Source organism: Pan paniscus, chromosome 7 (genome assembly GCF_029289425.2).
Source record: "Pan paniscus chromosome 7, NHGRI_mPanPan1-v2.0_pri, whole genome shotgun sequence".
In the NCBI taxonomy this organism is placed as follows: domain Eukaryota; kingdom Metazoa; phylum Chordata; class Mammalia; order Primates; family Hominidae; genus Pan; species Pan paniscus.
Genome location: NC_073256.2, coordinates 133,655,154 through 133,668,913, shown reverse-complemented (window position 1 = coordinate 133,668,913; position 13,760 = coordinate 133,655,154). Strand labels below are relative to the sequence as shown.

At 38.2% G+C, this 13,760-nt stretch overlaps 1 long non-coding RNA gene across 1 annotated transcript in view; it reads left to right on the top strand.

Annotated features, from left to right (window-relative positions):
• LOC134731000 (uncharacterized) overlaps positions 1 to 13,028 on the top strand; it is a 68,664-nt gene extending 55,636 nt beyond the window's left edge. The window contains exons 2-4 of the long non-coding RNA XR_010113016.1: positions 7,442 to 7,671; positions 8,407 to 8,737; positions 9,053 to 13,028. This is a non-coding gene — a long non-coding RNA (uncharacterized LOC134731000). The remainder of the gene's footprint in view (positions 1 to 7,441; positions 7,672 to 8,406; positions 8,738 to 9,052) is intronic.
• The last annotated feature ends 732 nt before the right edge of the window (positions 13,029 to 13,760 follow it).

Below are 13,760 nucleotides of genomic sequence, written 5' to 3'. Positions count from 1 at the left end.
TCAACATCCCCTCATGTTATAAACCCTCAAACTAGGCATTGAAGGAAAAGGTCTCAAAATAATGACCATCTATGACAAATCCACAGCCAACATTATACTGAATAAATGAAAGCTTGAAGCATTCCCCTTGAAAACCAGAACAAGACAAGGATGCCGACTCTCACTGCTTTTATTAAACCTAGTACTGGAAGTTCTGACTAGCCATAGCATCAGGCAAGAGAAAGAAACAAAAGGCATGCAAATAGAAAGAGAAGAAGTCAAACTATCTCTATTTGCAGAAGACATGATTCTGTATCTACAAAACCCCACAGTCTCTGCCCCAAAGCTTCTAGATCTGATAACTTCAGCAAAGTTTCAGTATCCAATGTACATAAGTCAGTAGTATTTCTATACCCAATAATGTCCAAACTGAGAGCCAAATCAAGAACAAAATCCCATTCACAATAGCTACAAAATGAATAAAATGCCTAGGAATACAGCTAACCAGGGAGGTGAAAGTTCTCTACAGTGAGAATAACATAACACTGCTCAACAAAATCAAAGATGAGACAAACACCTGGAAAAACATTTCTTGTGCATGGATATGAAGAATTAATATTGTTAAAATGGTGATCCTGCCCAAAGCAACGTACAGATTCAATACTATTCCTATGGAACTACCAATGACAGCCATCACAAAATAAAAAAAAAAGAGTTAAAAATTCATATGGAAGCAAAAAGAGCCTGAATAGCCAAAGAGATCCTAAGCAAAAAGAACAAAGCTGGAGGCATCACATTACCCAACTTCAAACTATACCACCAGGCTGCAGTAACCAAAACAGCATGACACTGGTACAAAAACAGATGCATAGAGCAATGGAACAGAATAGAGAGCCCAGAAATAAAGCCACACACCTACAACTATCTGATCTTCAACAAAGCTGAGAAAAAGAGGCAATGGAGAAAGGACTCCCTGTTTAATAAATGGTGCTGGGATAACTGGCTAGCTATATGCAGAAGATTGACACTGGACTCCTTCCTTACACCATATACAAAAATAAACTCAAGATGGATTAAAGACTTAAATGTAAAACCTAAAACTACAAAAACCCTGGAAGATAACCTAGAAATACCATTTTAGACATAGGCTTTAGAGAAGATTTCATGATACAGATGCCAAAAGCAATTTCAATAGAAAGAAAAATGGACAAATGAGGCCTAATTAAACTAAAGAGCTTCCGCACAGGAAAAGAGCCTATCAACAGATTAAACAGACAACGTATAGAGTGGGAAAAAGTATTTGAAAAACTGTGCATCTGACAAAAGCCTAATATCCAGAATCTGTAAGGAACCTAAACAATTAAGCAATAAACAACAAACCCCATTAAAAAGTGGGCAAAGGATACGAATAGATGCTTTTCAAAAGAAAGACATACACATGGCCAAGAAGCATATGAAACAATGCTCAACATCACTAATCATTAGAGAACTGTAAATCAAACCACAATGAGATAGCATCTCATACCAGTCAGAATGGCTATTATTAAAAAGTCAAAAAATAATAGCTATTATTACAAAGTCAATACTGCTGTTGGAAATGTTGGCAAGGCTGTGGATAAAAGAGAATGCTTATACACTGCTGTTGGAAATGTAAATTAGTTTAGCCATTGTGGAAAGCAGTGTGGCAATTTCTCAAAGAACTTAGAACTACCATTTGACCCAGCAATCACATTACTGGGTATATACCAAGGAAATATAAATCATTCTACCACAAAGACACATGCACATGTATGTTCACTGCAGCAGAATTCACAATGGAAAAGACATGAAATCAATGATGAACTGGTTAAAGAAAATGTGGTACATATACACCATGGAATAGTATTTGGCCATAAAAAAAAATGAGATTATGTCCTTTGAAGAAATATGGATGGAGTTGTAGGCCATTATCCTAAGTGAACTAATGCAGAAACAGAAAAACAAACACTTTCTCACTTAAATGGGAGCTAAATATTGAGTATATATGAATGCAAAAAAGGGAATAAAAGTCACTGGGGCCTACTTGAGGGTGGAGGGTGAGAGGAGGGTGAGGGTCACAAAACTATGTATCAGGTACTATGCTTATTATCTTAGTGACAAAATAATCTGTACGCCAAATCCCTGTGACATGCACTTTACCTATATAATAAACCTGCACATGTATCCCTGTACCTAAAATAAAAGTTGGTTTTTTTTTTTGAGATGGAGTCTCGCTTTGTCGCCCAGGCTGGAGTGCAGTGGTGCAATCTCGGCTCACTGCAAGCTCTGCCTCCTGGGTTCACGCCATTCTCCTGCCTCAGCCTCCCAAGTAGCTGGGACTACAGGCGCCCGCCACCACGCCTGACTAATTTTTTGTATTTTTAGTACAGACGGGGTTTCACCATGTTAGCTAGGATGGTCTCGATCTCCTGACCTTGTGATCTGCCCTCCTTGGCCTCCCAAAGTGCTGGGATTACAGGCATGAGACACTGCGCCTGGCCAAAAGTTTTTTTAATCTGATTTTTTCTTTCTGTTTGGAGAATCAGTTACTACCTCTGTCATAACTAAATTTCCATACATTTTTCATCTGTTTTTAGACTACTTTGTCTATTCTGTTGATCTTTTCTCTATTTCCAGAGCCAATACCATACTTTTCAGTTACTCAAAATTTCTAGAAAATTTTGATAGAGAAAGTCTTCTTACCTTGTTCCTCTTCTTCAAAATAATCTCATCCCTCCTTGGTCCTGACAGGGCTTAATTTGTCAAGTAGGGTTTACATTTCTGTTGGCTCTCTTTATTTGGAATTGAAATGTTTTTCTGTAATATTATGTGTGCTTATTTGGAATTCATTCCTTTTTTGTAAAAATCTGAGGTGGATTTAAGAAAAAAAGACCAATGAAATAGAAATGAGAGAGAGAGAGAGAGAAAGAGATAGAGGGAGAGAAAGGAAGATTGAAGGTAAAAACAAAACAGAGAAGGAAAGTATGCTAGCCATTAAATCATAAGATTATTAGAATTAAGCATAAAACTTTCTTAAAACTTTTCTAATAAGGATGAAGAGGTATGTCTAATAAATATTTGAGTCCACTGACAGAAGAAAACACGTAAGTTTTATGATGGAAAACATTTGTATTCTAATACTAAACTCTGTCAGAAAAGTCTTAAATGAGGCATTTCATAGGAAATATTTTAAAATAATGTCTTGAAAAATACTTAATTAATAATTACAGAAATGCAATTCCTATGGTGGTAGTAAATAATATTTTAATGTTATAAAACTTGATAGTAAATAGCCAACATTATATCATCTACCCTTTCCAGTGTTCCACCTTGATTCATAGATGGAAATGAGAATACTATCAAAGGCTTTAAGTAGATACGATTTTTCTCTAACTTGGCAGTTGGCAAAGTAGGACCCTTGGGTCAAACCCACCCCACCTGTTTTTGCAAATAAAGTTTATGGGAACACAGCCACACCCATTCATCTACATATTGTCTATGGCTGCTTTCCTGATCCTAATGGCAGAGTTGAGTACTTGTGACAAAAACCATATGGCCCACAAAACCGAAAATATTTACTATCTGGCCCTTTCCAGAAAAAGTTTTGCCATCCCCTGGTCTAAATTATCATCTTTTAAGTTATTTACTCTGTATTTACTCTAGGTACATTCCCCCAACCTCCTTTATAGCACCTGAGAGTATAAACCAAACATGTAATGTGCACATGGTGGAGATGAGGCCCTTCGTCCACATGATACCTTGATGTCTTGACTCAGGAAGAGAATTCACTCTCCTCTCTCCACTCTTCTTACCCAGGGATTCCGTCAACCTAAGAAAAAATAACTGAAGGAGCACAAAGATATTCCATGTTCTGAATTACAGAAATCTTCTATTAGCCTCAGCACCATGTTTTTGTTGTTGTTTTCTTTTACTATGCCTGGAGAGCAGTTCTGGCTCCTACCTTCCATGTTTCCCTTGGTCTCTTAGCCTTGGCTGTCCTTTCTGTACTCTCAATGAGCAGGCCATGGCATTTCTGAGATGGCACCTTTCTCTTCATCTGGGCTTAAGCTCTGGTCAGCCTTGTGATTTTTGTAACTTCCTTTCCCCATAGGCCCATTGCTGAATTCCTTTCAGCATCCTGATGTTAAGTCAGCTTTGTTAAAATACTTTTTTAAGGACTGGTTAACTGAACTGTCACAACTCCAAACTGGCAATATATTCCAGTGGAAAAAGTAAAGAATTTAGAGCTAAAAATCCTGTTTTTGAGTTCTCAACCTTGACGCTTACCAGACAAATGACCTTGGGCAGCTTGCTTAAAACTCTGAGACTCAGTTTTCTCATCTGCAAAATGAGGATACTAACAATGCTTGTCGCACCTATTAGGGTGATTGTGAGAAACAAATGAGATATGTGAAAAAAAATTGAAACTACAAAATTACACACATGTGTTCATCATTATCACCAGCTCTCAAAAGCTCTCTCAACAATTTTTCCTAATCTCTAAAGACATTTTACTTGTATTCAAGAATGAGTCCATTAATTCTCCATTGCATCCTATGTGCCAAAGGGCCTCACCATTGCTTTAGCATCTGTGTTTTTTTTGGGGAATGCCCTGCTCTTCTGGCACAGCCACTACACTAGGAATTACTACTCCTGGACCTGAGCATCTCATATCTGTGGTCTTTGGTAGTTTGAGGGTGAGGGTCAGATAAAAATGTTTCTCTTGTTTCTCACAAATTCCACATTTCATTTCTCGTGGCCCTGGACCCCAAAGTGGTCCTGATCATGCTTACAGTCTCACATGCTCTTCAATGAGTTTAATTTAATTTCTTGCCCCATGCTTGTCTGAGCTCAAAAATGGAAGATGGAGGCAAAAGGGGGAATGGGGATAAAAGTACTATTGCACCCCGAAACAAATACTTCCCAGTATCTGCATCCCTCCAGTTTCTGTCCTTAGCACTCAAATTTGTGTCCAAAATTTCCTTCTTCATGAGATTGGGTCTCTCTTCCCATCTCTATCCTGCCTCTCTTCTAACTCCTTTAACACCTAGGAGGAGCAACTGGTAATCAAATTCTCATTTCAGGATATAAACAGGGTCACTTGCATGACTGGGTAGGGTTACTCTCTATTAAAAGATATGCGAGGTTCTTTATTTTTTATTTTCATTTTTCATTCATGTCATTTTGAGCATGTGCATTGTTTCTTCTTCTATCTCCAGTATCATGGAGTAAGCTCAGGAGTAGTCAAATTACAAGATTTGGATGTGAGCTCAGGGGATGGCAGAGACCCTCATTGGCTTTTAGGGAAAGCTATCTATCACAAGCCTGCTTTACTAGAGCTCTGCATTGCAAGTTGGAATAAGGTTAAATTAGATAAGAGATAAATGAAACTCCTTTGCTCTTAGTGACTACTCCTTCTGTACCTAATTCCCCCAGGGCCCACAGACAGGAGGAGCAACTCAGATGTCCTTGTACCAGCAATAGCTCACATAGCTTATATTTATGCATTTATATAAATAAATGACTAGAGTGGTCACTGGCCCACTGGTTTCTGCAAATGGTTACTTTCTGTGTCCCAGGTTAGGGTCAACTGGGACACCGTGTTACAAGCTGTAATCCAAATTTTCTTTAATTTTGAACTAACTGCTTTCTACAGAAAGGAAAAATGAAGATTACAAAAAAAAAAGACCATGATATCTTTGCCAGATAAAACATAATTTGCTTTATTTTTCCCCTTTGCCCCATTAAGAGATTTATTATCTTCTATTTATTTTCAGCACTTCCCTTCATTTCTGGGAAGTCAGACCTGCCTAAATCATTATTGCATCTGAACAGAGTTTTACAGACAGATTTCCAGTAATGGGCTCAAATAATAGGCTCTACTTGGCATTTCATAATGGCCCTTTATGGCACATAGAAGGGCAGTTCTTCTTACGTGTTTCCTGAGAAGCAAACATGAGTGGCCCCAGGGGTCTAGAGGCATTGTCGAAAGCAGTCCACCACAAATTTTAAATTTCTTTGTGATCATATATTATGGAAAATTTGCATTCTACATCATGATATATCTGTCTTTCTGTATATACAAAATGCCTTAATATTTTAATTGACATTTCGGGCAGGTGTACCATTTTTATCCTGGCACACTTGTGCTGACTACTGTTTACTGTTAGAGGGTAGATGCATCCCCAGTTTGAGATACATATGGCTTGTATGCAGGAAAACGGGACTTGAATCTTGATTCTTCCACTTTTAGATATCTGTGAACGTGGGCACTTACCCTCTTAGAGTATAGATCCTTCTCTATAAAATGGGCTGTTGTAATGATGGAGTCCACAATTGGGGATTCTTTTTTTGTTAAGTAATTGCTCAATGTTAAAAGCGAAGGGCTGATTAGAACTAATGGGGAAGTCTGAACCCCAGAACATTTTGAAGATAATTAAGGGTGGACATTTTCATGAAACTTAAATTGCTGTCATTTTGCAAGAGTTACACTTTACCATATTTGTTCCTTGGGGATTTTTATAGTACTTTTCCTCATAGGAGTGCCCATCTTAGGAACAATAGTTCTCAGGAAACTTCTAAGACAGCTGCCAGCCCCAGGCTCTCAGACTTGCCTCTAGTGAACCCAACTCAGTAAGTGCTTATAAATGAACTTTTCTATTTCCATCACTTACCAAGCACTATGGTAGATGAAAAAATTGTGAGCTATGGTCCATGCTGTCAAGGATCTGAAGTCTTGTTGGAGGAAACCCATGAAGCAGTTGTAAGAATTCTTCAATAATAATATAAGAATATGTAATAATGCGATATATAAGAATATGATAGTGCACATATATCAAGGGCCTACTGAATAATTAGCACTTTTTTTTTTCTAATTCTCAAAATGACTCTGGAAGAAAAAGACTATTGTTTCTGTTTTGCTGATATGGAAATCAGGGGTCTAACTCAAGACTGTACCATGAAGTGCCAAAACGAAAAAGTAGATTTAATAGAGTTATATGCTAGCTGACATATCCTACTGCACTGAGTTATTCTCTGTTAATGGACTTTACTCAAACTGATTTTTGAACTGGAGTATTTGGGCCAAATGGAGATAAGAATGATGATAACCGCTCAGTTTCCAGAAGCAAAGCCGATGTGAGATATACTCAGTACTTGCTGAATTGACCAAAGAGGTTGATTGCTATAAAAACAAAACAAAACAAAAAATTCTAAACTCAGCATTATGGCTTACATTCTTCTTTGCATCACCTTCTGACATCTAGCATAGTGCCTGGAACACAGCCAAAGAGACAGAAACTATTAATGCTCACTTATATCCATGTGCTACGTCACCTTCCTCAGTCTCCTTTGCAGTTAGATCAATCACGTGACTCTTCAGGCTGATGGAAGGACTGAGATTGTTAAGAATCTTAACCACCTTTCTCTTTCTCTCTTCCCGCAGGGTTTTAGCCAGATGATACCAAAATGACCCCAGAACCAGAAGATGGCAGAGCCACAAAGTGAAAAATACTTGGGTCTCTGAGTCATAGCTTGGAGGAGGGCTTCCTGGAAAACCATCCCAACAGAGACATCCACATTAAACTTTGTGTAAACGAAAAATAAATCTTTCTTGTGGTAGGCCACTGAGATTTAGATTGCTACAGCAGCTAACCGATCTGACCAATACAGCAGGTACTGAATAAAACTTGCCATGCGAGAGACATTTGTGTGCTTCACATTAAAATAACTTGGGAAATTAAAAAAAATCCTGACGTTCAGATTAAGGACCAATTAAATTAGAATCTTTAAGGACCAATTAAATTAGAGTCTTTAGGGGGTAGTATCAAGGTATCAGTTTTTTTTTAAAACTTCCTAGGTGATTCATTATATGGCCAAATTTGAGAACTATTGTGTGATATCAGTGACAGTTACAACGTATGGTTTACGGATCTTGTTAGAAATAACAAATTCTTAGATCTCTAGACCTTTGGAATCAGGTTCTCTTGGAATTTATATATTGGCAAGTTTTAATGGGGAGGGGCAGCAATTCTCAAGTATATTAAAGCTTCAGAAGTACTGTGCTACAATATTATGCTCTAGTGATTCTCAAAGTATTGTCTTCTGACTGTAATCAGAGTTGTCTGGAAATGCTTCCTAAAAACGGATTTCTGGGCCTGATCCCAGGACTTCTAAATCAGGATCTCAAAATGTGGCTTGATACCTACATCCCTAAATAATTTTCTAGATAATTCTTGGTTCACTGGAATTTCCACTTATCAGTAACTGACACCATTGCCCTTTCCCTAGAATGTGCTTTCCCACAACTCCTCCTGCCAACCGCCAAGTCTCTTTGATTCCCACTTATAAGATTCAAGAATGGAAGGGCAATGATTTTCTATTTTTAATCCCTATATTTTCTTTCAACAGAGAACTCCTCCAGTGCTCTCAAGTGTGTTACAGACCACTAATTATTAAATGTGGAAGCTCTGGAGCAGAGAACCTTTCAACTGAAATGATGACAAACGATGCTGGCTGAGGAGAGTCAGACCTGAAAAATTAGGAATCCCTAAAATGACGTCAACCTATAATTCCTATTACAGAGCTCTGATTTCTACTGATCGTTTTAGGAACCATATCTACTATGTGAGAAAAGCTGCTGGTGGGCCTAATTTAGATGAAAAGCAGAAAGGCCTTAAAAAAGAAATGGGAAAGGAATATACAGAAGCAAGAAGATGATTGAAAAAAGATGGCAATTCATGTGGGTACATTGGATAGGGTCTGGTTTGGGGAGTGTGCTTTGGTTATGGCTAGGGATTTTGCAGGATAAAGAGAGAGACTCTATAATAGGCCTTTTTGATCAGAGAAAATAAAAATCCCATTCTCTCCCAATTCCTCTTTTCTCTTTCTTTTGCTCTCTCATTTCTTGAAGTCAATGTTGGGAGGATATGTGGGTAATTCCTATGGCTACTAAAGAAGCTGACTCTAAAACTACAGGCAGCAGTAGACTTTGTGCCTTCTGTTTTTGCCCCTATTTCATGTTGTCATTATTCTTTCATTTTTTAAATATCTACAGGTACTTGTTGAACACCAGTTCTGAGCTGCAGAGCAGGAGGCACAAGACGTAAACAAAAAAGTCTCTGTTATGGTCCTAAAGAAGCCAATCATCTAGAGAAATGTATGCACAGCAGGTCCAGCAGAATGGGCTTTGCGCTGCTGAGGGAAGCAAGAGGAGAGCATGGGCTGGGAAAGGAGATGATCAGGCTCACTTCCCATTTCTCTGTGGAAGAACCGTGGCAAACACAGAGTCAACTTACAACGTTCATTGGAATTTTTCCCACTTGACTCCTTCGCAAGTTGGAATAAGGAGTTTGGAAAGGGAGGATTTCTTCATATAAAAATGGTCTGGGTATATCCACGCAAAACTAAAGGGAGTGGAAGAGACCCTAGGTCTACACATTTGATGGGATAGACCCTTCGGGCTCAGCCTCACCTGCAGGTACTGAAGGAAGCCTTAGTCTGCTATACAGAGCACTCTGCACCATGGGGAGAAGATCAGTACGCTAAACTTGGGTACTGGGCCTAAATCTTAAGAAGTGACCTCAAACCTAGGAAGGTAAGTGAAACACAATAATGGGCAATATGCAGGCAGTTGGGCCAGGAAGGCCCTAGTCACTCTGTTAGAGTTAAAGGTTGGTTTCTTGTCCCTGGGAAGAGGCATGAGAAGGAAGCTGTATAGCATGGTAGCTGGAAGTTTGCAATTTGGGGTCAGGTGGACCTAAGTTTAGATCCTCACTCTATGGCTTTACCAACTACATGGCCTTCGGCAAATTACTTGACATGTTGAAGCTTCTATTCCTCCATCCTGAAATAGTTACAATGTGTACTTATATGCATACATCTATACACACATACACACTTTATAAGGTAGCTGTGAAGAGTAAATGAGACAATGTCCTTAAAGGACTTAGCAGGGTCCCTGACTCAGGATGAAAAAACAATTATCACTACTTTTCATGAACCATGTAACCCTTGGTGGCTAAAAGTGAAGGACAGGGATATGGAGAAAATATGCCTGAAACACTGCAAGTTATAAAAAAATGACGAAGAAAGAGTCCCAATTTTCCATAATGCATAGAACCACAACACACAAATGAGGCAGAAACCCAGATACCTTAAACAGGCACCCACACAGGAGCATGGTGACAGTGAGGATAACTTATTGCTGGCCCATAGCAATGTGGTTGGAAAATGTGTAGAGTTTGGACCCAGATTTCAATCCTATCTCTGTACTGTACTAGCTGTGTGACAGCTTCAAGTTACTTAGCTTATAAAAAGGGAGAGCATAGTGTGGAGATAAAAATGCTTGCCTTTCATAAATTAAGTGAAGAACAGACACAGAGGCCTATGAGGCGGTACATGGTTGAAACTCACAAAGTGGCATTATCATTGAGCAGGAATGGGGCTGAGTCTCCACAGGGGCATCTACTTTCTCAAGCCTTGGGAAGAGAAGAGATGCAGCAGCCTGTAAGGCAAGGAGAGTTGGATTTAGTACTTAGAAGTAACTAAAAGTTAGATATTATTTTTGTATTTTCCAATGCCTTCCAGGGTTCTCAGTATATGCAGCAAAATTTGTCAACTGCTATATTTAACTTCCTTGAATATGCAAACAGCTTGGATTCCACACCATGGTGAAGGCCATAGACTACTTACAATTCTGACTTGGCTTCCCTGTGTTCTCCACTGTATACCTAGCTTCAAAAGCGATTCTTCATCCCTACTGCCTCCCAAGTTCAAGTTCAGTCTCCAGTATATCCTGTTAAGGGCACACCACTAAAGAGTGCTTTTCTTTCTTTTTCTTTTTCTTTTTCTTCTTCTTTTTCTTTTTCTTCCTCCTAGCTGACACAGGGGCTTAACAGATTAATGCATTAGTCCTTAACACCTTCTCCTTCTAAGGCCTGGTTCAAGTCAGAGCTCTTTGATTAGCACTGTCTCTTCCAGTACTGTACTGAGCTAGTTTGCATCTCAGTGCTTCTGGCATTTGTTCCTGAGAGGGAGGTGAGAAGATTAAAAAAAAATAAAAACAACTTACAGAGTTTGCAAGATCACATCATCTAGTGATAAACCATTTAAATGTTCACATTTTCTGACTGGGCACATATAAATGATCAATTTCCCACACAAACAATTTATTTAAGAAGGGAAATATATATGTATGTATATAAATACCACTGCTGGTGGGTGCTAAAAAATATGGTTTATTTCAGCAATAGGTTCTTGAAACTTAGTAGTTTCACCGAATTATTGGTGTAATAAATCCCAGAGGGGTTTGTTATAGCATTAACTGCCCACTATGTACTTCAAGCTATTAATCAATACACCAGCCATTAGTTACTGGCAATTTATGATATTTTAAAGATCACTAAATATTTTTGGTTACAATTTCTTTCTATCTTTTTTCTTTTTTTTGCTGCATTTATAAGAAAGATAGACATCTTTAGCTGATCAGATGTGTTTTCACATGCAGAGTGTCACTGGGATTTAATAGGCAGAGATTTACTCAGGAAAAAAATATTTCTGTAAATCAACCAGCCAGAAAAATATCCTTCTAACTATTGAAGAAGGAAAAGTGAAATGTGAGTGTTTCATATAGTGACTCTCCTGCGTATATATGTCTTCTTCCTGGGCGCCTTGTTTGTAAATGCTACTAAGAATGGCAAATGGATGACTATAAAACTGCCTCCTGCAAATGTCCTTAGTGTAATTTGAAGGCATGCCATTTTGTAGGAAGTGTTCCCCAAAGACACGATCCTCTGAACCTTGGAAGTTTTTCTTGTCTTAATGTTTGCTTTTTTTATCTGTACTTGGCTCTGTTTCTTTCCATACAGTTTGGCATGGTCTCTGTTAGAATAACATGGAGTTTATGCTTAGCTTGAGGTCACGTTGACTATCAAACTGCAAATCAACAGGGCAAGAAAAATGGCTGTTCAGCCCTGCTTTCCAGAGAAGACCAGCAAGAGCAGAAACTTCATGGTCCCTGGGCAGCAAATAGGTAGGCCATTTCTTATCATGAGGGAATTTCCTCTTAAAGAAATGTTCAATAGGTTCACGTGTGCTAATTCTGTGTTATGCTTTCCAGTCTCTAAATTTGGTCAAGTAATTAAGTACTTGTTCTCAGGTGGAGTTTATTCCTTCCCCCCTCTGACTTTTTATTCTAAGTTTAATTCATAATCACTTTGGTGGATTATGCCACAGGACAATTCCTTTATGCCATATTGGTAGCTGAAGTGCTACCTCTTTGAATAATAGTAATATTAGGCAGTTGGTTAGAAATGGTACACCTGATATCTCTTAGTATTGATGGTCTCTTCTTCCAGTGGGATTTAGGGAGCTACTGCAGTTTCTTTAATATTCATTTCAAGAACAAATCTATTATGAATTTATCCACCCCAAAAATTAAAAATGAAGTTAGGAAAAATGATTTTTTTTTTTTTTTTTTTTTTTTTTTAGTTTCCTAAGTTAATTTCTACAAAGGCTTTCTCTCCTTCGTTATTTGGCTCAATGACTTAAGAATATCTATGTCTAGTTTCTTCTGGAACAGAAAGTTTGGTTTGTCTCACTTTGCCATTAAATTGAAAACATTGAATAAATATTAATAATAGTACATTAATGAGTAAGAAATCTTACACAGAATTAAATTGCCACCAGAGCATTTTTTTTTTCAGGCTTTCAAATTCGGAGATAATGTTACCAATAAGAGATAAGATTGGTGATAAAGGATGGACAATAGGCACTTAAGAAGCTCACATAAACTTGAAACGTAATGCTTATAGAGCCACAGGTTATCCACATATTGGAGGGCAAGAATGTGGGGGAGGTGGAGGAAACTGAAAATCAGTGTCTAATATCTTCAGTTTTAGAGTCCTGATGTCAACAGGTGTAATTTGAAGCAAATGCCCCAATTTGCATCTCATGGGATGAAATACTGACCTAGCCCCTGAGGCTTAAAAGGAAGTGGTGGATTGTCAAGGTGGTGGTGAATGGCTTGCAAAGTTCTCCATGTTACCAGATGTTTTAATCAGGATTCCCCAGAGGGAAACAAAACTAATAGGAGATAGCTATTTTTATAGATGCAGATATAGGTATATAGGAGATTTATTATGGAAATTGGCTCCTGTGGTTATAGAGGCTGAGAAGTTCCACCACCTGCCATCTGTAAACTGAGAACTAGGAAAGCTGATGGTGTCATTGAGTCCCAGTCCAAAGGCCTCAGAACCAGGGGCTCCAATATCCAAAGGCAGAAGAAAATGGATATCCCAGCTCAAGAAAAAATGGAGAGAATTCATCCTGCCTCTATCTTTTTGTTCTGTTCAGGTCCTCAATGGATTGGGTGATGTCTGCCCACATAGATAAAGGTGGATCTTCTTTACTCAGTCTACTGATTCAAATGCTAACCTCCTCTGGAAACACCTTCACAGACACACTCAGAAATAATGTTTTACCAGCTATCTGGACATCCCTTAGCTCAGTTAAGTTGACATATAAAATTAACCATCACACTAGAGTTTGAGCCTTTAAGGAATCACTGACCCTGGACAAATGTTTTACAACTTTTTAACTTGCTGTTCCTCAGTTTCTCCATATATAAAAAGGTGGTATTTGCCATCATATTGAATTTTTGGGAGGGCTGAGTAAGTTATGGCCACATCTATTATATGATGTTAGTTTCAAGTATTTACATAATTCAATCATAAGCACCAAGACTAAGTTTTAACATTTTCATT